A 25,446-nucleotide genomic window follows, 5' to 3' on the forward strand; every position below is an offset into this window, starting at 1 on the left:
AAACATTCTAGGAGAAAGAAGCCAGACACAAAGGCCACACATCGCATGACTCCATTTATGTGAAATATCTGGAATAAATAAACCCGTAGAAATAGAAAAGCAGATTGGTGGTTACCTGGGGCTAGGTAGTGAGTCATAGGGAGTAACTGCTTCGTTTGTACAGGGCTTTATTTTGGAGTAATGGAAATATTTTAGAACTAAATAAAGGGTGTGGCTGCCCAACGCTGTCAATGTGCTAAATGCCACTGTACTTTTTTATTTTAAAACGCCTAATTTTATGTTCCATTAACTTCACCCCAATTTTTTTAGAGGCTTAATAAGGCAATCTATTGGTGAGGAAAAAATTATGCTGGCTGCCTGTGGCTCTCCATTTCACACCCTGTCTCTCCATGTACGTGCAGCTCGGTCTCTGAGAAGGTCCCCTGTACTTGGATGGAGATTCCCTTCCTCGGAAGAGTATTCCCAAAAATGCCTGGAAAAAATACGTGGAAGGAAAAAATACGTGGAAAGAAAAATGAAATAAACAGGGGATACTGTAATTGGTTCTGTGGTGGGTATGTTTATTTTAACTCAAGGTCAGATTAAAACTAAGTCTAAAGATGATTAAGTAAATGCAATCTGTAATATTCATATTTTTGTGTTAAATTGTGTGTGCCTTGTATTTGAAATGTTCATATTGTCTAAATTAATAATTGGCATGAATCATTGATGTAGATTCATGATTTTCAAGTCGACAAAGTAAAACCCATTTTGTAAACAGTATTTAAAAATTTAGGAGAACTTCAGATTAAATATGTCAATATGTATAACTTATACATTATCATATTATATATTTATATTAAGTAAGGTGTGGGGAGATTTTGATGTTAGAGAGACAACTGAAGGACTTAGAAATAAAGCTAAATGTATAAACTGCATAAATGTAAATGTATTTAAAATGTTTAAAGGAGTTTAGGATTTAATTGGGACCAACCAAAGATTAATTGAAGAGCTTTAAAAGTGATTTTTAGAAATGTATTGGCATTATATATATAAAAAATAAGATTTACAAATTAAGGAAAAATCATGACTTTTAAATTTGCTTTAAAAAAAACAAACCAGACCGAATGCCTTGGGTAGGACTTCCACTAAGCCAGTTTCCACCACTTAATATTCATACACAAATAGCTGCTTCATAGTTTCTGTTACCTGCCTGGCCACTGAAGGCACTGAGTTTTTGTCTAAAACTTAAATAAACTATCAATACGCAAGCTTCAAATTAAAAAAAAGCAAATATTAGCCCTCTTAAAAAATAAATTTACTTTTTAAAGTATTAATATTAAAAAATGCAAGTCAAGAAGTGCAAACAACCTTTCGATCTAAGCTACATGAAAATATATATATATGTTCCTGAGGTTACACAATAAATGAGCGATATGTACCATATAAATCTCTTTGATGGGGTTTTATCTCCTTCCACAGGATGTTGTGTATGGATGGGGGTTTCCTTGGCTGTAGAATTTCCTGTTCTCTCTACCTCGAGCTCAGTGCAATAATTAAGACTTTCAAGAAAACATGCAAAATGTATTTCTTTTGCTCATTTCATCATTTTACATTGCGCCCCATACGCAATGTAAAACTTGGTTGTTGAGTTCAACACGCCATCACATTACCCTCAGGTTTAAAGACACAATGGAAATACACTTGCAGAAATCTATCTGAATTGCATGATTGACCATAGTAATCATTAGCCACATTTATGACTGCCTACAAATAAATGCCCACTGCTCCCAAAGAAACCCAACACATAAGAGACAAAACAATGCACTTGGGCAGAGCTGAATTTTACATTTATATTTTACTCAGCTCTCATTTTCAAAATCATGTTTTGAAATGAACTGTCTTCAAGAGCAGTCAGTTCTATGTATTAAAAGAGCTTCAACAAAGAGCCTTCGAGTGCAATTGTTTGGAATTCCATGAATTATAATGGAATCTAGTCTGTCTGAAATGGTTTACCTAACGGCATCTTATTACTATTTTACATTTATTGAGAGCCAACAAAACAATGAACACAAAACAAACAGAAAGGTAGGACTTGGCAACCTCAACTCTGCCTGTTTCTACTGTCTAGATTGTAACAAAGACCTTTCTATTTAAATCAACACAGACAATTCTTTTCCCGGGCAGTTTGCAATTATCTCGCCTGTTTTCCTTTGTTTTTTCTCACGTACGAATCTCGATGTGTGTCCCCATGCTCTGCCTGGACACCATCCTGGCACCTCTCCAACAGGCCCCCTCTTCCAGGTTCTCCACCCAGGTCCTCTTTCCTGAACTGCCGTCATGACACCTCCTTCCAGCCAACGTCCATAGAAAATACCTAAACACCACTTTTTATGTCTACAGGACGAGTTTTTGCTCGTGGCTTTCCTGGGATTGACTTGTCTGTCTTTTATATCAGGTTACCTATATGGATGAGCCAGTGTGAAAATTCCATGCACAATTTTTAGAATCAATCCATTTTTAGAGACAGATTCTTTTTCTAGAATTTGGTAGAGATTCCTCGTGAGTAGGTTAGAATTGACTAGGATCATTTGAACGCATTCCTGATTGATTTACGAGAAGACGACCACTGAGCCCTTCAACCTAATTTAAGGAAATTCCCAGGGGAAAACAGCACTGCTGAAAGGCGATCCCATCCCCACCCCAACTTCCTGGGCCCCTATTTCGGTGATGTCGTTAACAGCCCTGATAGGTCCTTTTCCTTGTGAATTGCACAACTCTTGACTCACTAAGCACCCTCTCTAATGCAGGACTGGCTATATAGCCTGTGGGGTCCAGTGTAAAATAAAAATCTGTGGCCCCTTGTTAGAAAAGTTGATTAAGCACTCAAAATTGTCACAACAAAGCATTAAGCCCAGGGCAGGGCCCTTGTAAGCTCAGGTCCCTGTAGGGTTGCACAGGTTGTAAGTCCAGGAAGAAAAGTGCAGATTCCTGGATCAGAATCTCCTCCAAGAGGACTCAGAAATCCGCATATAAAAGTTATTACATAAAGGAAATCCAAAAGGCAATGCTCCTTAGGGAAAGGCTGGGAAAGAGAAGTTAGGTAGGGTGTGAGAGAGGGACAGAGAAATGCAAGATGTGGCAGAGGGACTGAATGGCTGACCAGCAGAGGACAGAGAAGAAGGGGTGCAGGACATGAAGTGCCAGAGAGGAGAGGGGCTCACAGATTAGCTGGAGGCCCATTTAGGCATAAATAACGTATTTAAAATCACACAGCTAGTCAAAAGCACCTCACTGAATGAAGACCCCCTTCAAGAGATCATGAGTAATTTACATAGGCCTTTCATTGTGGTGAATAAAAAAGAGAATCTTCACACAATACTTTAAGAGAATCTGGACATATACTACACTTGGACTCCTGGTTTTCAAATAATAACGCAAGAAGCTATAATTGACGCTAAAACTATCTTGAGCAAATCTTAATCAATCTGAAAGTTCAAAAGGCACTTCAGTATCTTGCAGTGCCTTGGAATAAACACGAAGAATTCATTGACGACTGAAATTATTTTGTTGATTCCTTCACAAATTAACTAAATTAAATGCATGAAATAAATTAACTTATTGATGAATGAAAGTGTGAACAGACCAGCTAATCCCTAATCCACAAAATACTAAATTACTTTTCATTAAACAAACTATGTTAAATAACATAATAATAGGGCATAACAAATATTTGTTAAGCAAATGAATAGACGGATAAATGCAGACAAATCCCTTATAAACTTCCAGATCTGAGAATTATTATTTTTCAATTGAAAACCTGACAAGTTTTTTTGTTTTTGTTTTTTTTTTCCACAGGGCAATCAGAGAAGGTATTGATTCAATAGACATTTGATTTGCAGGATTAACCTCATATTTCTTATACTTCCCACAAGAAATTTAAAACATTTCTGGTCAGTCTTCATGCCACTTTGTGGGGCATAAATAAAACTTAGGGAAGAGGCAAAGAGCATTGTAAAGACGGAGTCTCAGCTCACGCGCCCAGAAATGAAGGAGCTTGGAGCCTGAGTACTATAAAGTGGACTGGGTTTGTTTTTCCTATAGTTGAATTATACCTTTAAGACATTGTGTCTAATTCTTATATTTTTATTCTTTTTCTTCCTTCTTAGTAATTTTTAACATTCTTATTTTTTAGCCTTTTCTGTATTATATTAGTTTGCTATGACTGCCATAATAAAATATCACAGACTGGGCCGCTTAAACAACAGAAATTTATTTTCTCATCATTCTGGAGGCCAGATGTCCAAGATCAAGGTGCTGACAGGGTTGGTTTCCTCTGAGGCCTCTCCCTGGCTTGCAGACGGCCACCTTCTCTCTGTGTCTCACATGGTCTTCCCTCTGTGGGTGTCTGTGTCTTACAGTCTTGTCTTCTTACAAGGACTCTGTCAGATTGGATTGTTGCCTACCCCAAAGTCCTCATTTTAACTTAGTCACCTCTTGATAGGCCCGACATCCAAATGTGTCACATTTCGAGGTACTGGGGGTTAGGGCTTCAACATATGAATTTTGAGGGGACACAATTCAGCCCATAACACATACCATTCTCTGTACATTCTGGAGACCTAATCCTGCTGCTTGAGACTGCTTGCTACCTCTAACTCATAATGAATTAGCTCCTTGCAAGTTTCATGTCTGGAACTATGAACTTTATTTATCATCAGTGATGCTTTAACTGTGGATATCCTTCAAAGGATGTGGACACACGCTTCCAAAGAAGTTTTCCATTTGTTTTTGCCAGGTATCTGAGAATTTACTGATCTAGGATGTTTTGTATGGTCATTTTTCAACTTGGAGAGTCACAGGACTCTGAAATGACCTTGAATCTCAAAACCATGCATCATGTAGCCTGTGATCATGAATTCTCAGGAGAGAGTATTTTCCCCACCACAGTCCTTGCCAAGACAGACAGGTTTCCATGATATTCCCCTTTAAACAAGGGTGTAGCTCCTCAAGCTCCTGGCTTAATTAAGGGGGCTCATTTCCAATGCCATGCCTCTCAGAGGGCCTAGGCCCAGCCATGTGCGGTCAGATCCTTGGGACGCTCCCCTACGATCTGTCTGCTGGTGGTCAACCCCGCTGTGTGATATCCCCTCCTCGAGTGTGGGCAGGGCCTGTGACTGCTCCTAACCAATGGACTATGGCACAGGTGCTGGCATGCACGTGAGAGCACAATTATTTTATATAAGACCCTAGTACCACCCTCCTAGACCCACCCCCTCCCTTTGAAGCAACAAGCCGCCCTGACGGGGCTGCATGTATTAGGAAGCCCGCATGGCACTGAGGACAGCCTCTGGCCACCAAGGAGGAGAAAACTGAAGCTCTCAGTCCTACAACCAAAGAGAATTTAATTCTGCCAATGAGTGTAGCTCCTTCCCCGATGGAGACCTCAGCCCAGCTGACACCTTGATCATGGCCACTGGAGAAGACACTCAGTCAAGCTCAGACTCTTGTCCCATGGAAACTGTGAGATTAAAAAAATCTGTGTTGTTTCTAGTCAAATTTGTGTAATTAGTTATAGAGCAAAAGATAACTAACACATCCCCCTTACTCATATGGGCATCAAATCCGAGCCCTGAGATTTCCAAGACCGCCTGCCCAGCATTGATTTACATGACTACCAGTGGGTTTTCAGTTGCCTCTTTGGTTTTTGGCCCCCAAGAATTTGATTATTTCTTTAACAATTAGCTGTGCATTTACAAAAAAAAAAAAATCTTTTATTATTTTTTATGTAGCATATTTAGGTTGTTTTTTAATGTTTGTTTATTTTCAGATTGGATGGCTTTCAGGTCATAAAGTCCTCTGTATAGTTAGAAATGAAAGGACTTGTTAAAAGTTTCCAGTCAAACTGGAAGCATCATGCTCTTTTATATTGTTCCTATAGAAAATTTAACTACTTCTGAAGTTCAAATATAACCTCTCTGTGGATGACACTCAAATCTTTGGAAAGTTAAAACAGGGTAAAATAACCTTTGGCCTGGACCTGAGCAATTTTGTTCCTCAAAGAACTGTTTGCAAAGATAATAAGAAAGCAGTTATTATGACTATTGCTATCTTGTCCAGAGTGACGTCTGTGAGTTCCCATCTGCATCTAACATGGAGCTAGACAAGTAACACACAGCACTTACTGAATGACTTCTATGTGCCGGGCACTGTTATCAATATTTTTACATGTATTAACTCATTTATCCCCTGTGACAAGTCTTTGAGATGAGGACTACGGATAAGAAAGCTGAGAAATCAGGTAACTTGCTCTAGGCCACAAAGCACGGACATAGTGGAACCTGGATTGGAGCCCAGGGCATCTGACTCTGGATTCTGAACCATTAACCACATACTATACTGCCTCTCCACAAGTGCTGGTTAAATGGATGTGCGCACGAAGGCAGGGTTTCTCCAGAATTATAGGAGGAAATCTGTCCTTTTCATGTGCCTTCCCTGCTCACTTTGGCACATACTAGGTGAACACTCTTTGGATCCACATCTCTCAAGGGAGATTACCACCTGCTTTAGTTCTCTTGGCTATTTCTGGGAACTAAAGCAGAGCTTTTCCGTGAGCCTGATATGACCTAGCTGGGTGGCAGATACTAGGTGATAAAGGGGTGCTTTCCTCCAAGTGAAACGAAACCAGCAAGTTTTCTTTTTGCTTGCTGGATTTCCTAAGATGGCGCCTTGCATAAATGCTAGCTAGCATTATGGAATTTTAGAGCTGGAAGGGCCTTAGAGATAATGCATTCCAATCGCTTAATTTAAGGACAGGGAGACTGATGTTCAGATGAGATAAGTCATCAAACTGCCCGTGGCCACACATCTAGTTAGTGATACCCGGGCCAGAGTTGACAAAATACTTCAAAGTTTATTGGCGTGTCCTTTCCCTCCAAAGGAAACGCCCAATTCTGACATTTTCCCAATTCTTTTTTAAAATAGAAGACTTGGTATAAAGGAGTTACAATCCAATTGCAATGATTTCACCCTGCATAATTTGCTTCCATTTCCAAGTGGGCTTAGGTTCAAAGGATTTAAGCCGGTTCTATTATATCCTACTAGATGAATGTTCTTTTGTCTCACAAATGAAGAGACTACTTTGCTTTCCTTACCAGAAGCTTTAGCAGAAGGAGAAAATGTGCTTTAACCAAATGTGTTTGCTTAAATAATATAATTAATCATCAACAAAGTCCTACACACTCTGTAGTTTCTTCCTAGGTAGATAAATAACCAAGTTGAATCTTTGTAATGGCCCCAATTATATTATGCATACAATATATGTATATATAATAACTGTCAATTTTGATAGTTAAACAGATAAAACACATTTTGGGAGTCTGAGGTCCTCTGCCACATGAGACTTCTGAATAATTCAAGCCAACATTGGTTTGGAAAAATACAAGTTGCTGCACTGAGCACTAGACTTGGCTAGACAAATAGGTGTAAAGCCACATTAGGCCAGTTTCAGATGACTGATCCTCAGGAACTGCACCTCAGCAGCCATTGCAGGCAGCCAGGAAGTAATTTCAGAGGGCAATTTAAAGTCACTTTGGGCAAAGACATAAGAAAACAGCTGTCCATTGTAAGGTTTTAAAAACTTTTTTTTTTTTTTTTTAAATATCACTTATTTGAAAATGACCTAGTGGTGCCAGTAACGAGGAAGAGAGATCAAGGGTCAGGAGGAAGGGTTCTTCCTCGCCCTCTGCGCCTTCCTATTCTGCCTCCCTCTGTCTGCTTAACCCGGTTATTGCAGTGACATGGCGGAGCTGTGTGGGGAGAGGGCGATGTATTTGGGAATCTGCAGCACTGACACAATAGTAATGATGATGGCTAACACTTGCTGAATGTTCACTAGTTTCCGGGCACTCTTCTCACTTAATGCACTATTTAGTCCATTGCCATGTACTCGGTATCGTGCATTCCACACATTACGTCATGTGATCTTCACACGGAACTGATGAGATGGGTCTTGTTATCCTATTTTACAGCTAAGAAAATTTCCCAAAGTCAAAGAACAAACCAGAGCTTGAGCCGGGATCCAAAGCTGACCGGCCTGTCTTGGAACCTCCTGATCTCCTGCTTATGCTGCCTTCCCCTGCTAAGGCCCCTCAGCACCAAATACATCATCAGGCATGAATCTTACAAAAATGGCTGATGTTTCCTCTACACTAGAAGCTGGAAAATGTGACAATCTCATCTTAGTTTTGCTTCAAATTTGCCATGTGATTTTAAGCAAGTCATTTACTTTCTCTGTGACTCAGTTTCTATACGTGTAGAGTGAAAGTTTTATTTGTCCCCTCCTATGTCAAGGTATTTCAATGGCTGATTCGATAAAATGATTGTGCATTATGAGAAATGCTATATAAATATGGACATTGGTATGATTGTGTTTACAAAATGCAGAAATCTTTCTTCATGTTTGACAGACTGGAGAGGTCTTTCTTTATATACCCTCTCTCCCATCATCTTCATGCCCAGCTGTGCAAGCAGGCAATAAATTAGCAAGTGCTCAAATAATGTTAATTTCCTTACTTTATTTGAATGGGCATAGGAGGCATATGCCTGTGCAATGTGTCAACTTGACGGGGTCATGGGGTGTCCAGATATTTGGTCGAATGTTACTCTGGGTGTTTCCGGGAGGGTGTGTTTGGTTGAGATTAACATTTAAATCGGCAGACTGAGTGAAGCAGATTGCCCTACCTATTGTGTGTGGGCTGCATCTACTCAGTTCAAGGCTTGACTAGAACAAAAAGGCTGACTCTCCCCTGAGTAAAAGAAAATATTTCCTGCCTTTGGACTCAAACTGAAACATCAGCTCTTCCTGGTCTTGAGCCTGCCGGTCTTTGGACTTGAATTACACCATCGGCTCTCCTGGATCTCCAGCCTCCCATCTTACCTGGCAGATCTTGGTTTTTTCCCACTTCCATAATCACATGAGCCAATTCTTTATAATAAATACCTTGCAATATATCTATATCTATCTAATGTATCTTCTACTGGTCCTCTGGAGAACCTCACTAATATAGCCTAGTACATGCTTATCAAGTGTCATGGGAGACCTGTTTGCAGCATCCTAAAATAATAACCAGTCATGATATTCTTGTGAGAATTAGGTTCAAAACTGAAAATCCTGAGTGTGATAGGGAGTTAACTGTGCCTTAGGAATTGCTTGGTTGCATCAGAGTCCCAGCCTCACGATTTAGGACATATTCTTGGGGAATTTAGTTTTTTTTCATGGCTGGGACCTCACTGTCCTTTCTGCCCTAGTGTGTAAATCACTTATTTGGCTACAAAACCTCCTTTATTGCCTGTCTCACATCCTCCACTTCATCAACCTTTAACAGGTGTCAACTCCACAGAAGGCAGTGGCTATTTCAGTAAGTCTGAAATGATCCCCAAAGGCTTATCACCTGGATACACTAAGGATGGCTTTTAGATTTCTGTCCCCCTTTAGTCTCAGCCAGCCTCAGAAAGAACACATCGTGGTTGTCTGATTTTGATTGGTGCTTTCTTCCCCACATCTCCTTGACTTATAACTCATTTCTTCTGGTTAACCGTGACTGTGATCGTGACTATGCGTACTACCCTAGATAGACTCCTGAGCTTGTAGGGGAACATGGCTATTAACGAGATAGCCTGGCTCCCAGAGAGTTTGGCTCCTGAGATGCATTTTTCTTCCTTTCTCATTTACTAGTGGAAAATAATGCCTGGGCGGGGAAATAAGATAAACAGTAGCAATTCAAATTTCCCCTGAGCTAGGATTTATTTTTCATTTTTTCCTGACCCCAGATAAATTCTCTTCCTGGTTTCTGTTTTATGTCACTTTGGCTGACATATGTCAAGCACTTATTAACATTGGTTAAAAATAGCCATTTGGATGCAAACAAAAGATGATGCAAGGGATCCTGCTGTTTCCTTTTGTTGTTTTAATAAATGTAAGATTAATAGAAAGGGTTAAATGAATAGTCTTGAAGACCTTCTGTTTATCTACAGAACAGATGTAACTCCTCAGCTCTCTGCGCTCACACTCGCTCTAGCGGATTACTCAGAAAGTAGGGTTCACCCTGCCCTCCACCACTGCCCTTCATAGAAAGAATTGGTTAAAGAGACCATGTATAATTGCACCGTTATCTTTGTTTAGGCTATGGTCTTGCTTGCTAGTTATGTGGGTACATATCTTACCTCCTTTTTTAAGTTGAGACCTTCCTAAAGTTACAATGTCATTCATGTTTTTCCCACAAGACGCAACATGATGCTTTCCACATCGGACACACTCACTTACGCATACTTGTTGGTTAGATGAATGAGTGAAAGAAAATATTTTAAAAGGTATAGATAAGAATTCTAGGGGCTGCTCTGCATAATTATAATTAGCTGCATGCTGTCACGCACCACCAGCAGCCTTGGTCAGATATTCACCGCTACCATCAGATTGATAGGTAAAAATGTACAACCATCTCCTTTAAGGTTATTGTTCTCATCCAGACTATTTGAAGATGAAACAAGGCGTTTCCAGTCAGCAATTTTGAACCCATGCTACAGCTATGTGTTATGGTCTGTATAAATTTATAAAACAGGGTACTGGTTCTGAACAGGACCAATGACCCTGTAAGGATGACCATCTCTAGAACCTATTTTTTGTATGGCTTTTGTGGAAAAACAAAGTGAGAATGGGGTGAAAATGGACTCTTCAGGGGGAAAAAAATAGTCTACTAAACTTTTTCTTAAGAGATTTAGCTCTTTGAAAAAAAATGTGCAAAAACTACTGTTTTCAAAAAAACCAGTTAAAATTGTCTTCAGGTATCTCAGTATTTTCCATTTCTGGTCAAAATTTGAATAACAAAAAAGGAAGTATGATCTGAGGTAATTATGGTCTAACCAGGAACAAAATAGGCGCCAGACCTCACGAGGAAGCTTAACCAAAAGAGGAACAGGGCCCTTCAACTTAGTAAAACTTAACTGCTGGAGTTTAACCGACTGCCCTAATTCAGAGCAGGTGCAGTCTCTGGCCATTTGCTGACAGCCAACATGCAGCAGAGAAAACACAAAGCAGGGAGAAGCATTGAGTGCTAAGAGGCTTTCAGAGGCTCCTGTTGCTAGGGAACCACTTCCTCTGTGCTCATACACAGCTAACTCGAGCTATTCAGATATCACTAGAATAATCTTTCTTAGGCTTAGGAGGAAAGGAAACAGCTCTCAAAGCTCAGACGTCATGATCAGACCAGGCAAGACCCAGCTTTTCCAGCAGACGCTGAAGAGCCAAGGATGCCGAGATCTGAGAACAAGAAGAAAATGAGCATCTTGCTTTTATTCAGACAGACGAAGGGCTGACCCCTTCGCTCCTTTGTCCACCCAGGTGTAGGTGCAAACAGTGACAACATATGCGCACACATACACGCAGTGTTGTTATCAGTTCCCCCAGAGCAGAGACAATGTTTTATTCATCTTTGGATGCCCAAATCATTTACCACGGTGTTTTACACTTAGTTCTCCAAGTCTGATGAATTCATCTCCTTCATTTCCCAAAGATTTATTGAGGATTTGATTTTATGCATATTGTGTGGAGCGCTATGATCAAGACAGAAATGCACAGATACAATCCTTGCCTCAAGAAGATTCCAACTCTTGTAAGAAAAATGTAAGAGAGGATTAGGTTTGGCTACGAATGACAGTATCACAAATGAGCGTGCTGTAAATGAGATAGAAGTTATTATTTTTTGTTCTTACATAGAAAAGAAGCTTTCAGGGAGGCGGTTCAGAGTTGGTATTGTGACTCTATGGTCACTAGAGACCCAGGGCTGTCCTGTGCTGTGTGTTTTTCCTCCACTATCCTTGACTTGTGGTTTCATCCTCATACCTGCCATGTGGTCTAAGATGGCTGCAACGATACCCTGTCAATATTCCAGACGGGACGAAGGAGAAAGGGTGTGCTCCCCTAAAGGAGGCTTCCAAAAGCCCTCTGGTAGTAGATGCTACCTTTGACATCTTTCTATGAACAACACTAAAGCCCCTTTCCCCTTGTTATTGTTTTGGGGTGGCAAAACCAGTCTTCCTTGTCTATAGTTGCATTTTTTTTTTCACTATGAAACTTATAGCATCTCATTATAGTGAATTTGGAAAATAGATGAATTCGTCCCCAATCTCAACACTTATTGAAGAACAACAAATGTTTATTGTGCGCTTGGAGTACTAGGAGCTAGGGCTTTGAAGGTGAACAACTACTGTGAGCATTCTGGTTTTTTCCTTCATTTTGTAGCTATGATGAAGCTATGCATCAGTTTTTGTTTTGTATTTGTAATTATAGTAAACAATTTTATATCCTACTTTTTTCACTTAACTTTAAACCGTTAGCTTTTCCCTCATTTTATTACCTAACTAAATTTTTAAAAAGTAATATATATGCTCAAAGTAAAAATTAAAACTTTTTTTTTTTCAAAAACCAGGGCATAAAACAACCATGAGATACTACTACACACCTATCAGAGTGGCCAAAATGCGAAACACTGACAATACCAAATGCTGGTGAGAATGTGGAGTGATAGAAACTCCCATTCATTGCTGGTGAGAATGCAAAATGGTACAGCCACTTTGGAAGGCAGTTTGGCAGTTTCTTACAAAACTGAACATAATCTTATCACATAGTCTCACAATTGCACTCTTTCATATTTACCCCAAGGAGCTGAAAACTTATCCAACTTGGTCCACACAAAAACTTACACACAGATGTCTACAGTCATTTTTTCATAATTGTCAAACTTAGAAGCTACCAAGATGTTTTCAGTAGGTGAAAGAATAAATAAACTATGACACATCTAGACAATGGAATATTATTCAGTGCTAAAATGAAATGAGCGATTGAGCTATGAAAAGACATGGAGGAACCTTAAATACATATTACTAAGTGAAAAAATCCAATACGAAAAGGCTGTATACTGCATGATTGCAACTATATGACATTCTGGAGAGGCAATATCGTGCAGAGCATAAAAAGATCAGTAGTTGCCAGGGGTTGAAGAGTCTGGAAAGATGAACAAGCAGAGCATAGAGGGTAATCAGGGCAGTGAAAATACTCTGTAAAATACCATAATGGTGGATACCTGACATTACACATTTGTCCAAATCCATAGAATGTACACCACCAAGAGTGAACCCTAAAAGAAACTATGGGTGTGTCAATGGAGGCTCATCATTATAACGAATGCACCTCTCTGGTGCAGGATGTTGATAATGGAGGAGGCTATGCACGTGTGGGGCAGGGGGTCTATGGGAAATCTCTTTACCTTTCGCTCAATTTTACTGTCAGTCTAAAACTGCCTTAAAAAAAAAAAAAAAGTCTATTCAAAACCCAGCCATATTTCTTTGCTCTTACCCCTTCAGTGTGTAATGCCCCAACTTGAAACAGTCAGTAGCTGAGGTGCATCTCAGAGTTCCCAACAGGAAGAAACTCTGGTTACCAAAGTGACTGTTTTCGTAACCAACCTCTGTATGGCTGCGTGCCTCATGTGGTTTCACTTCCCTCTCCACTACCTGCGCTTCCTGAGACCTCCTCCAAAATAAACCAGCTGTGCTGGAACCCGGTCTCAGGATCTACTTCTGGGGAAAATGAATTAACACTTCCCCTGATGACTTACTTTGGATATCACCGGCCAGCTCTATCTATAAAAGCGGCTGGGAAATGTAGCTTTGTAGGTGTACCCAACAATATCAGGCTCCTGTGGCCAAAGGAGAGACTGTCAATACTAAATAAACAACTGGCAGGGATATGACATGTCCACACGTAACTGGAAATTATAGGCCACAAGAGAGGTATTGGAGAGATTACTTCTTGACGTGTACTTCAAAACTTCGAGACTGTAGAATTTTACCTGGACCTTTAAGCATAGATGCAACGTTAATAATTGAATAGTACGAAGGTGGTGCGCAGGATGGATAACAGCAGCTAAAGCCGGGGGCAGAAACACCAGCTGGGAAACCATTAAAATGCAGTCGACCCTTGAACAATGCAGAGGTTAGGGGCACCAACCTCCCACGCAGTTGAAAATCTGTGTATAACTTGACTCTCCCAAAACTTAACTACAAATAGCCAACTGTTAACCAGAAGCCTTACCAATAACATAAACAACATGTGTTTTGTATGTTTATGTATTATGTACTGTATTCTTAAAATAAGGTAAGGCAGAGAAAAGAAAATATTATTAAGAAAATCATAAGGAAGAGAAGATACACTTATAGTATCAATTGAAAAAAAAAAATGGACTTTCACAGTTCAAATACATGTTGGTCAAGGACTACTTAGTTTGGCTATGAGGAAATAATGACCTAACCTGGAGTGAGACAGCAGGACCAGAAAAGTTGAAACGGATATCAGAAATACTGCAAAGAGACTCAGTGAGAATGATATGGAGATTAAATGGAAAGGAATCAAACATGACCTTGAAACTCGAAGCCAGGATGGATGTTGACACTGTAAACAAAAATTGTACAAATCGTACAGTTGAAAGAAAAACCAAGTTTGGGGGAAGTTTATTATCTTTGATTCCACCAGATTTAAAACATAATTTCTAATAGAATGAAAGCAGATTTAAAACAGAAACTTGACTTCACCAAATCTTCGATTCGATCGAAGTATGACTTTATACACTCTGGGCAAATACCTAGAAGCCGCCCTACCCCAGCACTCTGCCCTTAGAAGAAGGCGGCGGGGTTAGGCTTTCTCAAGGACACCAGATCTAAGATCGCTGCTGATAAACGTGCTCAAATCAGAGGGCTATAGAGTCAACCCTGTCAGTATGGGACTGCTCAGAAACTCAACTCTGTCCAGAACACATATTGATTTTTGCAGACCCGCTGAAATGGCTGTAGGCTCACTGGGCCTATATTGGGATAAATTAACTTTTAAAGTTTTTTTTTAAGTTTTCTTATCTGCAAAGTGGAAATAACAGAGTATCTATTCACAGGGTTGTTAAGAGGATGAAATAAGAAACTCATATAAAGCACTTAGCACAGTGCCTAATGCATTGCAATACTTAATAAAAGCTAGCTCGTATTATTGTAGAGCAGCAGGCAAGCGTGGTTACCAGATGTCTTGTGTTCAGTTGTTAGAAAATAGCAAATCAGATAATCTGACCCTGAATATGTTCAAATCAAAGATGGCAGCTGGACCAGATTAATTCAGTGTACAATCCATGGGTTGTAAGTGGTAAGGAGTAGAGAGAGTTGTCACCTACAGTGATACAATTATTCATTTTCTTTAAGCCTTTTCAGATTGTTGAGAGGAACTACAAACTGTGAACCCACTTAGAGCAGGGCAGCCATGAAAAGAGTTCAAGCCAGAAAATACGGTAAAGCATAAACTTCTGGAAACATGGCTATTCAGACTGAGGGCAGTAACGGGCAATGGATGAACATAAAAGAAAAAGCCGAGACTTAAAGCCCTATCTTGGTGCCCCGCATAGAGGGCAGGCTCTATAAATGCTCGTTGAACACAGGAACAAATTAACCATGTGACTGAATGAATGATGCCACAGTATTTACAGTCGTGGCCAACTATTAAAATTGGGCCTTCGAAAAACGTGCCTGGCTTTTTGAGTCCTTGAACTGTTCTGCTTCTATGGCTCGAAAAAGCCAAGGGCCGTTTGTCCCTTTTGTCAGTTTCTCCTTGGATAAGAAAGCTGAAATTTTCCATGATTATTATACAGACTGGGGTCATGCTTGATCGACACCCATCTAGAAGGTGCCAGGCACACAGCCAGACGGGAAATGCTCACGAAGGCAATAAGATCGGTTTTGCTGAGCAAGAGCAGAAACGGTAGGCCTTCACCATAGCCCTCTCAGTTCCCGTGAGAGGAGAAGGGCCACAGAAGAAGCTCGTGGCCCTGCAGCTTTTTCAGAGGCTTCGACACCCTAAGTCATCGAGGTGCTGGCTGGAACCTTTCTTCTAGTTGTTCAGCCACAACCATCTGTTAAGTGATGCCATTTCCTGGTGGTATTGTTGCTAGTTGCAAAATGTGCGTAATCCTCTATTACTGAAATAATGAGAAGCCTCTGAATAGTATAGTATTAGCCTCTTACACACACAAAAAAAAGGTAACTGCAGGAGCTTTGGGGAATTGTGTAAAGATCACTGGCCTAGGTATGAGCTCCCCAGCTTGATGCTAGCATTTCCTGCCCTGTTTCCATAGCAATGCCCCCCACGCAATCTTACCTGCTCCTCAGACCACAGGCAGGATGGGAGGGAGCCTTGCAAGGATACAGCGCATGCTGATTTTTTTTTTTCTCCTACCACTTAGGAACACAGGCCTGGGTTAGCAGTTCTTACAATGTCTCAAGAGATTTTCACAGAACATTTTCCCGTTTTTAAACATTGGCAACCGATTTTTTAAAAAATTTAAGGATTGCAGGCCAAACAAAACACAGGTACATGCTGAATTTGCCTTGTTTGTAACATTAGTCATAAGCAGTTACGAGTACCTTTCAGGTTTTCAGAATTAGTCACTGTGTCTGAATATCTGTGTGGAATGTACACTGCACAAAAGCCCTCGGCCATAACTCGTTAGAGAACGGTCTTCGTCAACATTTCACTATTGTATTTTATCGCCTCTTTCATCACTCGTGTGAGGAAGGATAAGGAACCTGAGGTGTTCTTTCCTAAACTGTTTTAAAAATCAAGCTCAAAGCAGAATAAATGAATATTCAAGTTCACAGAGATCCAGTCAGAAATTAAGCTGAATATTCAGGCCCACATTTGGGGATCGAGAATAAATTATTCCTATTATTCAAATCCACTCGTAAACTCAAATAGAGCATCTTCAAACTGAGTTGGAATAAGACAAATACGCCTTGCAGTGGTCAACTTCAAGAGGGAGAAATCCCATTCCTTCCTACTAATCACTGTATGTTCCCCAAGGAACACATAAGGGTAGAGCACAGCATTCAGAAAAGGACAGAGGATTTTAGGAACCTTAAGAAGGCCACCATTTTTACCAGTTAATGTGGCAGTAATCAAAGCCGCTATTTTGCATTTAGGGTTTTTATTTTAATTCTTTTTGAATTCTTTTTTTTTTTTTTGAGATCTTGGTCGGCTTACTGATGCTTTTAAATATGTTATGGTATGTTCGATGCAGTGACTGCGCCAAGGGCACCCTCTCTTAGTTTGAGTTCCCCCAATAAGCAGTATATGTGGAGGTGAAGGGAAGGGGGGTTGGTAAGACGGGAAAGAGCAGCCAGCACGGGGCCTTGTCTTGCCAGCTACTTCTGTGGGTGATTGTGGCTGAGCTCTGCTGGGGCGACTCCGGGAGCCCGAGGAGAATGTGCTCCATATGTCCTCCCTAAGGGGTCAGTGAGCAGAGGTCCTTATTTACCAAGTCCCATCAGCGATTGCTTGAGGGCCACTCCTGGGGGGCTTTGGAGCAGCCTCCCCGCATTCTTAATACAGACGGCGACATTTTCTCAACACTGCGTGAGGTGCTGTACAAAAACGACCCAGGACAAGCCCCGACTCTTTTCACCCACGCTGCCTGCCTCCGCGCCCCTCCTGTGCACTGACTGCAGAGCAGTGGCTGGGCCACCGGGGCCTGTAGGCGCGTGGGAAGGTGTGGCTGCCACAAAGCCAAGATGAGGGTGGGGAGCGCAGGGAAACAAAGACGCTGGCAACAGCGGTCTGTAGGGCCAAAATGCCACTGCATTTAAATGTTTGCAGGGAGGCACGGCTAAGTAGCGACAACAACAAAACCACCTCTGAGGTTTAAACACTTCGCATTCTCTCTCCTAAGAGCCTTTGGAACAATAATCAGCTGGAATTTCTAGATGATGATTTTCACTCTCCGGATCCCGAGGAAGGGAGGCAAGGTACCCTCCGATGTCCAAATGCACAACACGCCACGCAAGTTCCAACTTCTTATTCCTGCGTGGGGAAAGGAAGTGACACGTGGACGTGGGCATAGAGGCGCCCCCGGGATGGAAACAGCTAAAGACAATCCTTTAGAGTTAGAGTCATTTAATACACGTGCTACTTCGATCACTGCTGCTTTGTGTATTCATGCCATTCTTTCTCCCCTGACGGATTCTGGGGAAAGCCCAATAACAAACTTTAAACAAACAAACAAACAATAATGAAAGAAAGTGAAATAGCACAAAAGTTTATCTTGTGGCACACACTCACAAAAATTAGGCAATTCTGCTCCAAGTATTAGCACACGGAAAAATTCATTCCTGGTAACCGATTCACTTCAGGACCGAGATAAACTTCTGGAAAGCTCCATGGCTCCATTTTCACTATGCTACGGAGACAGAGGACTGGATGGAGAGTAGCAGGCGATAAAGCCACCGAGGTGTCTCACGGTAGGTGTCTCACGGTGGCACGTGGACACAATATCAAAATGAGACGTTTGCTCCACAGATGCATTTCGTCTCCTCGTCAAGTCGTAGGTGCCCAGCTGATCAACTACCCATTAGGTGAACCTGAACACAGTGGACTAAACCAAACCCTCATTTTAATTTCTATTCCTGTTTTCCCATTTATGAGCAATAAGTGGTCTGTTGAATCTCCCAGATAAAAAAAAGTCTGGAAACAATTAGCTCTCTGGCCATGGAGAGAGGAGAAGCAGCAGAGAGTGAGCTCTGGAGACCCTGAGGAGAACGGATGCCGTGGACTGGAGCCGTGGGCGGTAATGTCACACGGTGGGACTTTGCCTAGGAAAGCGCTGGACGTGGAAAGCAGATTTCATTCGTCTGACACCCTCTCAATGCAAAATGGCAGTGAGCTGGGAGCACACTGGGGCATCTTTAACGGCAGGCCAGGAAGTGTCCCTTCGCCTCCGTCCGGAAGCATGGCCTTGCTGCCTTCCCCTGCCACCTCCCACAGCCTCCCACCCCGGTCACCAGAGAAACAGCTCCTCAGATTCCAGGGCAAGTCCAACATAGGCCCAAAAAAGAGACTGTTCTCCTACTTACACTGGTAACGCAGGATCTGTAAGTAAGTTCTAGAAACATCTTCTTCTTTATGAGTATGTGTTAGAGCATTAGAGCCCATGGCCTCCTATTCAGTGGTGTCTTAGTTCTTGGAACAGAGAATATGTCACCTTCGCAGGTCTGTGTTCCTCTGGTAAACCTCCTGCATCCAGCATGTTGCTGCCTTCGTTTCTTGGGAAGAATGTATATGACAGGAACCTCCAATCATTGTTATTTGAAGTAGGGATCAAGTGGTGAGATTCCTTCAACTAAAATAAAAGTGAGATAGTGAAGTCCCATAAAGGAGTTTAGGGAACAGAACTTTGCTGGAAGTCACCTACAATCCCACCAGCCTTTTCTCTAGTGAAAGGCCTCCCAGGAGCCCTCAGACCGCCTGTCCTCCTGTTAAGGGAATGGAAAGAAGGGAAACCCTTCACTCTGCTTTCAGGGAGCGAAAAGGCAGCTCAGTTAGCTCCTCGAAGGCGAGACTGTGTCTGCCTCATGGATTAGCATGGTCTGCTTTGTGTTTGTTATATCCTCAACCAAATAACACTTTTTATACCAAAAGCCATGTCATAAGCCAGACTCAATCATCCATGTGTGCGTGTACACTTTAGTCAAACAACCATTTATTTTGAGTTCTTCCATATTTCAGGCACTGTGCTAGGAGCTGGGGAAGAAAACAAATAGAAAACGACACTCAGTGTTCAGTTTCTGATTGATCTAATTGCTTTAGCAAGAGTTGTAAAGACCAAACATACATTCTTCAACCAACAAACAAATACTGAGCACCCCTATATGTCAGGCTCTGTTCTAAGCATTCATTCTGCATGCAGCAGCAGATAAAAACGCTCAAACACCCCTGCCTTTGTGGACCTTAGCTTCTACAGGGGGAGACCCACAAAGAGCAAGTCAAGGAGCGGGGGTGCCAGAGAGTGGTGAGTGGTTTTCAGACAAGCAAGGCAGGGCAAGGAGGTGAGAGACGAAGGTAAGGCTGCAGTTCCGCTCGAGGTGTTCAGGAAAAGCCTCACTGAGAACAAAGACCCAACGGTGGGTGGGAACATGAGCCTTGCAGACCAAACATCAAACACAGGAAGTCATCTACATCTCCAGTAACACTGTCCCTCATAAAATGCCTCCCAGAACCCTCGGATTGTCTGTTCCAAGGTTAAGGGGATGGAAAGAAAGTAAATTCAGGAAAAGGAAGTACAACACTCTTCTGTTTCTCTAACTTCCCTAACTGAAGTTTTCTATTCATTTTTTGGCCATAGCCTTGGAAAAATCAGTAAGGAAGATAACTTTTTGCATAATCAAAGCGAGTGGTGACTGCAATATATAGTTGGTTGGGGGAGAAACCTCATTTTGAATTTTCAACTATGTCAAGAAAGTAAAAGCAGGTACTTTGAATTATCAGAGAATGGGTCTCCTTTTGTCGCCTCTCAAGACTTGGAGGCGGAAAAGCTGACCTCTGTAGGGGGCCGGCCCCTGAACACAGTAACCCCACATCGCTTGAGCTGCTGCTGGTGGAACCCTGGTCTCACTTCCCTGTAAAGGTTACAAAAATACATATGTTTTTTTTTCCCTCGTTGCATCCATTTTTAGTTGAAGAATTTTAACCGTTTGGGGTTTGTTACTTCACACTTGAGAAACCTACAAACTACAGGAAATGAAAATGTGACTGAATGCAGATGAGGCAGACAGCCAACTCTGAGTGTGCTGGGCTCCACTCAGCACTAGGTGACATTTAGCAAGCAGAGGATGTGCTGATGAAAAGCTTTCACTGTAATAAAATGGCTTCAACTTTTAGGATTCTCCCCTCTTTTGATCAAAGTGCTGTACTTTGGGGTCCTGACAGCACAGGGTGAGTGCAGCCCAAAAGCTAATAAGTATTACACAAAGTCTTCTTGAATTTTAAACACATTTAAAGATATTTCAGCATTCAAAACTACTTGGCCTGCTTCTAAATCAATGCATAGCAACAGAAATGGCAAGACTGAGCCAACATTTTAAAAACACATTTTACTTTTTTTTAAACAGAGCCACCAGAAAGGATGCAATTCATTTTTTAAAAGAATTCTCTCCAGAAAACATAGCTGACCCATTCATCAGTTCCTTGCCCACAAGGGAGTGAATGAATAAATTAAACTAAGATGTGCCACCTCTGAAAGATTGCTCATCTCTTTCTCTCTAGAAAACTGGTACTATATCTTTTTTTTTTTTTTTTTTTTTGGCTACAAATAAGATTAGTATGGGCAAGATCTGTGGTTTCTTTATGTCAGCTATAAGCCTGAGTCTCTGTACTAAAAAAGTAATGTTCAATTTTAATCTTATTCAATAGTGATGCCTCTTCCAGGCTGTTGTATGTATGTGTGATACTCGGCTTGTTCGAAGGGCCTTTCAGTGGAATAGAAAGAGATTAAGTGAGGTCTCATCATAAAACTTCTCTAAAAAAGAACGTCACAGTAACCATATAAGGCTCTGGGAAGGGAACAGATTCTGTGGGAAGGCGAAAAGGAAAGAATGACTCCCCACGGAAAGAAAGACCTGAGAGGGGGTGGGCCTCACAACTTCAACAGAGCAGTTGCTGAAAAATGAGGCAGAAACCTGGTGAGAACATGTGAACTGATTCCTTCCCCTGTCCTCGGCTAGGCCCAAAGATTGGCTTATCCTCAGAGGGTTATGTTGTCAAGCTTCAAATTGTGCCTTCTTGCAGACATACAGTTATCTCTGTTTGGAATTATAACCTCTTCATGTAACTATTAGTAAAGCATCTCTGTTTTTTATTTCTTTATTATACGAACAGCATCATGAGCACATCAAAGGAACACTGAAGTATGGACATCTTTCCTCCGTGATACTTCCACTTCCATCGCCGTTTCTCATGGGCCCATAACCTCGTTCTTCCTTTACCTGTGCATAGCCCAGGTTCAGTTTTGTATCTTTTTCTTTATTTTCACATTGGATGTTATATCAAAAGGGTGCACTGCATCTTTAAAACGGCACCTTTCAATAAAGGATCCAACATCACTTGTAAATGGACACAGCTTCTAAGGAACACATAGTCTGGTGGAGTCTTCTCTGACTGTCCCCATGATTCCGGGCCTTCCTGTGCTTGGGTCAAGAAAGTGGCTAACCATGCATTGTGACTACGGCTAGAAATGCCCCCTCTTCTTTACCGGTTTGCTGATGTTTCAAATCTCTTTAAGAGCCACCAAATGTTTTTCATTCCACAGGTAGATCTACAGCTTAAAATACCAATAGGCTGAAGAAGAGGTAACACAGGATATGATATGTACCAAGGTATATGTGCCTGACTGCATGTCCTTCTGATGGCAGAGAAACTGGAGGCCAATGTGCTCCTCCCCACTGAGGAGGAGCTAGGCGTGGAGGGGACAGGCAGGAGGCAAAGGTACACTGTCCATCTGATGAACCTGCCCCTCGCTGGTCTTGCTGAAATGGAGCATCAGCCGACAGCCACCCCACACTGTATCACATTAAAAAGGACTTATAAGTGGGCTACCCTATCCCCTCAGCTAATATATCCATGAAGTCAAGAGGAAATGTCACCTGATTCTGAGTAGGCATTAGGCTTCTGTCTATTACAGGCAGGCCACTTACTAAAAAACAAAACAAAACAAAACAACAACAACAAAAAAACCCAGAAAAAAACTCAAATGTACAGAGACGCTGAACCATTAGAGAGCAAAGGATAGGTAATGACAGTAGTAAAGTTTAAACACATTCCTAATCAACCTGTCATTATCCCTTGTGTGGGTGGGTCCTGCAAGTGTAAATTACAGACCTCAGATAAAGTGACTGATGCCTAAGGATTAGGTCATCAGCCAAAAAATGGGCCGGACTCCAAAGAGATATCACTTTGGATTCAACTTACAGTATTTCACTTTCACTTTATAAACACCCTGGCTAATGTGTCTTTCTTCACAAATGGATTTCATGTCCATCCTTCAGGACCCAGCTCATATGCCACGATCTCTTAAATAACTTCCTGGACCACCCAAGTTGAATCTCTCACCTCTTTAGCACTCCCATTCCTCCCTCCTCCTGTCTCTGTTTTAGGCCATACCATATCCTATCTTTAGTCTCAGCTTTTTGTGTCCATGTTTCACAGATTCTATTTTACTACAAGCTCTGTGAAGGCAAGACTCCCACCGCACCCCGCCTTGACTATAACGTCTACGTTACTTGTTTAAAGACTATAATTTCTCTATAATTTGTATTTTCTTATCATTTGTATAATGGCAATGTTTGTCATTTTCCCACAAGCTCCACGAAACATGGAGTCATGTCTGTTTTTATTTACCATTCTACATGAAACATAATTCCTAGCACAGCAACTAGCACGTATTAGACATTCAGTGAACATGTTGTAAGTTAATGTATTATATGTTCATACTTTTCAAAGAGTCTAGTACACAACTTATGCAGAACAGGATTTCGAAGAATGGTTAATAAATACAGTAGATCTGAATTGAATGGCCTAAAACTAGAGACACGAGTATACTAAAATCACAATGTAGAAACGCACATTTGGAGTGCATCCTGAGTAAAGAAGAGGGACTCTATAGCGCACCCTAAAGTCAGTAGACCCAAGCATTTTTTTTAGAAATAATGAGAAACTCTCCATTTTTGCTTTAAATTCTACTTAGAGAATAGGGTTGTTAGGTGTTTTCGAAGAAAACAAGGAAATAAGCCATTTATTCACAATTCAAAATCTAAAACCACATAACACAATCACAAGGAAATTGGAAGTACAGATTTCTAACTAAACCGTGTTCCTCCTTTTCTGTGGCATTATGTTCCATTGGGATCTCTGACTCTAAATGTCTTGGCTGAGGGGCGTCTTTATCACTATACCAGATTTCCAATAACATGTTCCAAGGGCCAGACGCTCTAGGAACCTTAGCAGACTGTTTGAAAATGGAGTGTCTGATTTCTCATCCCAGGGTGTCATGGTAGAGTTCACTAAGTCAACTCATGTCTTAGAAAAGCCTTGGGGAGTCATGGTGCCTTTACGACACGTGACCTAATCGAGGCTTTCGATGTGAACGAATATACTCAAAATATAGGAGATACTATGCCAAGAGAGCGAATAATACCATCTATAACCACAACGGGGAAACCCAAAGTCACTTGGTTGGCCAAATTTGCATTGAGCCAGCAATGGCCATCCTTCCAGCCTTCTCTAGCTGTGGAACTGAAAATCAACAGTAAGTGTGCAAAAGTGGCACTCGGGACAATTTTCAGGGCATGATATGCAAGTTCCAACCCTGCCCTCTGATGCCTACTTTCAAACTCCAAAATGCATCACAAGAATCACCACCGCAGGAGACTTCTCGCAGCCTGCTTCCGCCACACAGATTTAGCGGGCCCTTCGTGGGTGCTCTAGCCGTGCTCTGACTGCACCCATCTTTTCACATGATTTCTCATGTTCTAGCCCTGTCTGTTTCTCAGACGTAATATGTTTTCTTGAGGGCAAGCATCATGTCTTATTCGCTTTTATATCCCAGAAATCCAAAATAGGCATGGAGTCGGCTCACATCAAGCCCACCCCACTCTCATCTCCATTGCAGAGAGAAAGAGAATGTCTTGCATACAGTGGACACAAGGGACTCAGTAAGAGCTTACTGAATGACTACTGTGTGCTAGGCACTGTCCAAGGTGCTAAGAAGACGGGCAAGGTCCCCTTACTTTCTAGGGGACAATCGGTAAATAAACCAATCAATAGAAAGATTATTTTGGTTCATAGTAAGTGTTACAAAAAATAGAAATAAAAATGGGCAATGGAATGAAGAGTGATTTGGAGGAATGATAAGGTGGCCTGTGGGCCTAGACATTTCAGCTGAGATTGATGAGATGATGCTGGCCACGCAAGGATCTGCAAGGGGAGAGTGTCCTACAAAGGGGCACTAAACCAGAGCGATGTTTGTTGAAGGTGGAGGCAGACACGGGAGGGGTGCAGAGGGAGATGGAGGAGCTGGTTAATTGCTAATTCTCTTCCATCTATATCAGAGCAGAGTACAACCTTTCCCATCTCACTTTGCATATTCTTTTTGTTACCCTTTCTATTTTCTTAGTTCTGCTCCCTGATTTCCATTAAATCACAAGACTATGAGCCTCCACCAGCAACAGACACGTCTGGAACCCTCTTCCAACCTCTAATCACATGAAGCACTATGCGAAAAGCCATGGGAAAATAGAAGCCGAGAGTATTAAGGTTTAGCTTTCATTCTTATTAGGTCAATTCAAGTAATATTTATTTTTATGACCTTTATATCTCATTTTCATTACTGATCATACTGATCATACAGAAGCAAAGTTATAAACCCACTCATCATTAGTTTCTTTCTTTATTATCTCATAGGAAGTCCTGTTATGGAGTAAAGAGCTTAACAAAGCTGCATATTTAACTATACACAAATAAAAAAAAAAAAACCCAGCATATGTATCTAAATAACA

The 25,446-nt window shown here is 41.3% G+C and overlaps 1 protein-coding gene across 1 annotated transcript in view; it reads right to left on the reverse strand.

Annotated features, from left to right (window-relative positions):
• Nucleotides 1-25,446, reverse strand: part of FAM107B (family with sequence similarity 107 member B) — a 186,497-nt gene that overhangs the window by 92,614 nt on the left and 68,437 nt on the right. The window lies entirely within an intron of this gene.

Source organism: Pteropus medius, unplaced genomic scaffold, assembly GCF_902729225.1.
Source record: "Pteropus medius unplaced genomic scaffold, Ma_sr-lr_union100, whole genome shotgun sequence".
Lineage (NCBI taxonomy): Eukaryota > Metazoa > Chordata > Mammalia > Chiroptera > Pteropodidae > Pteropus > Pteropus medius.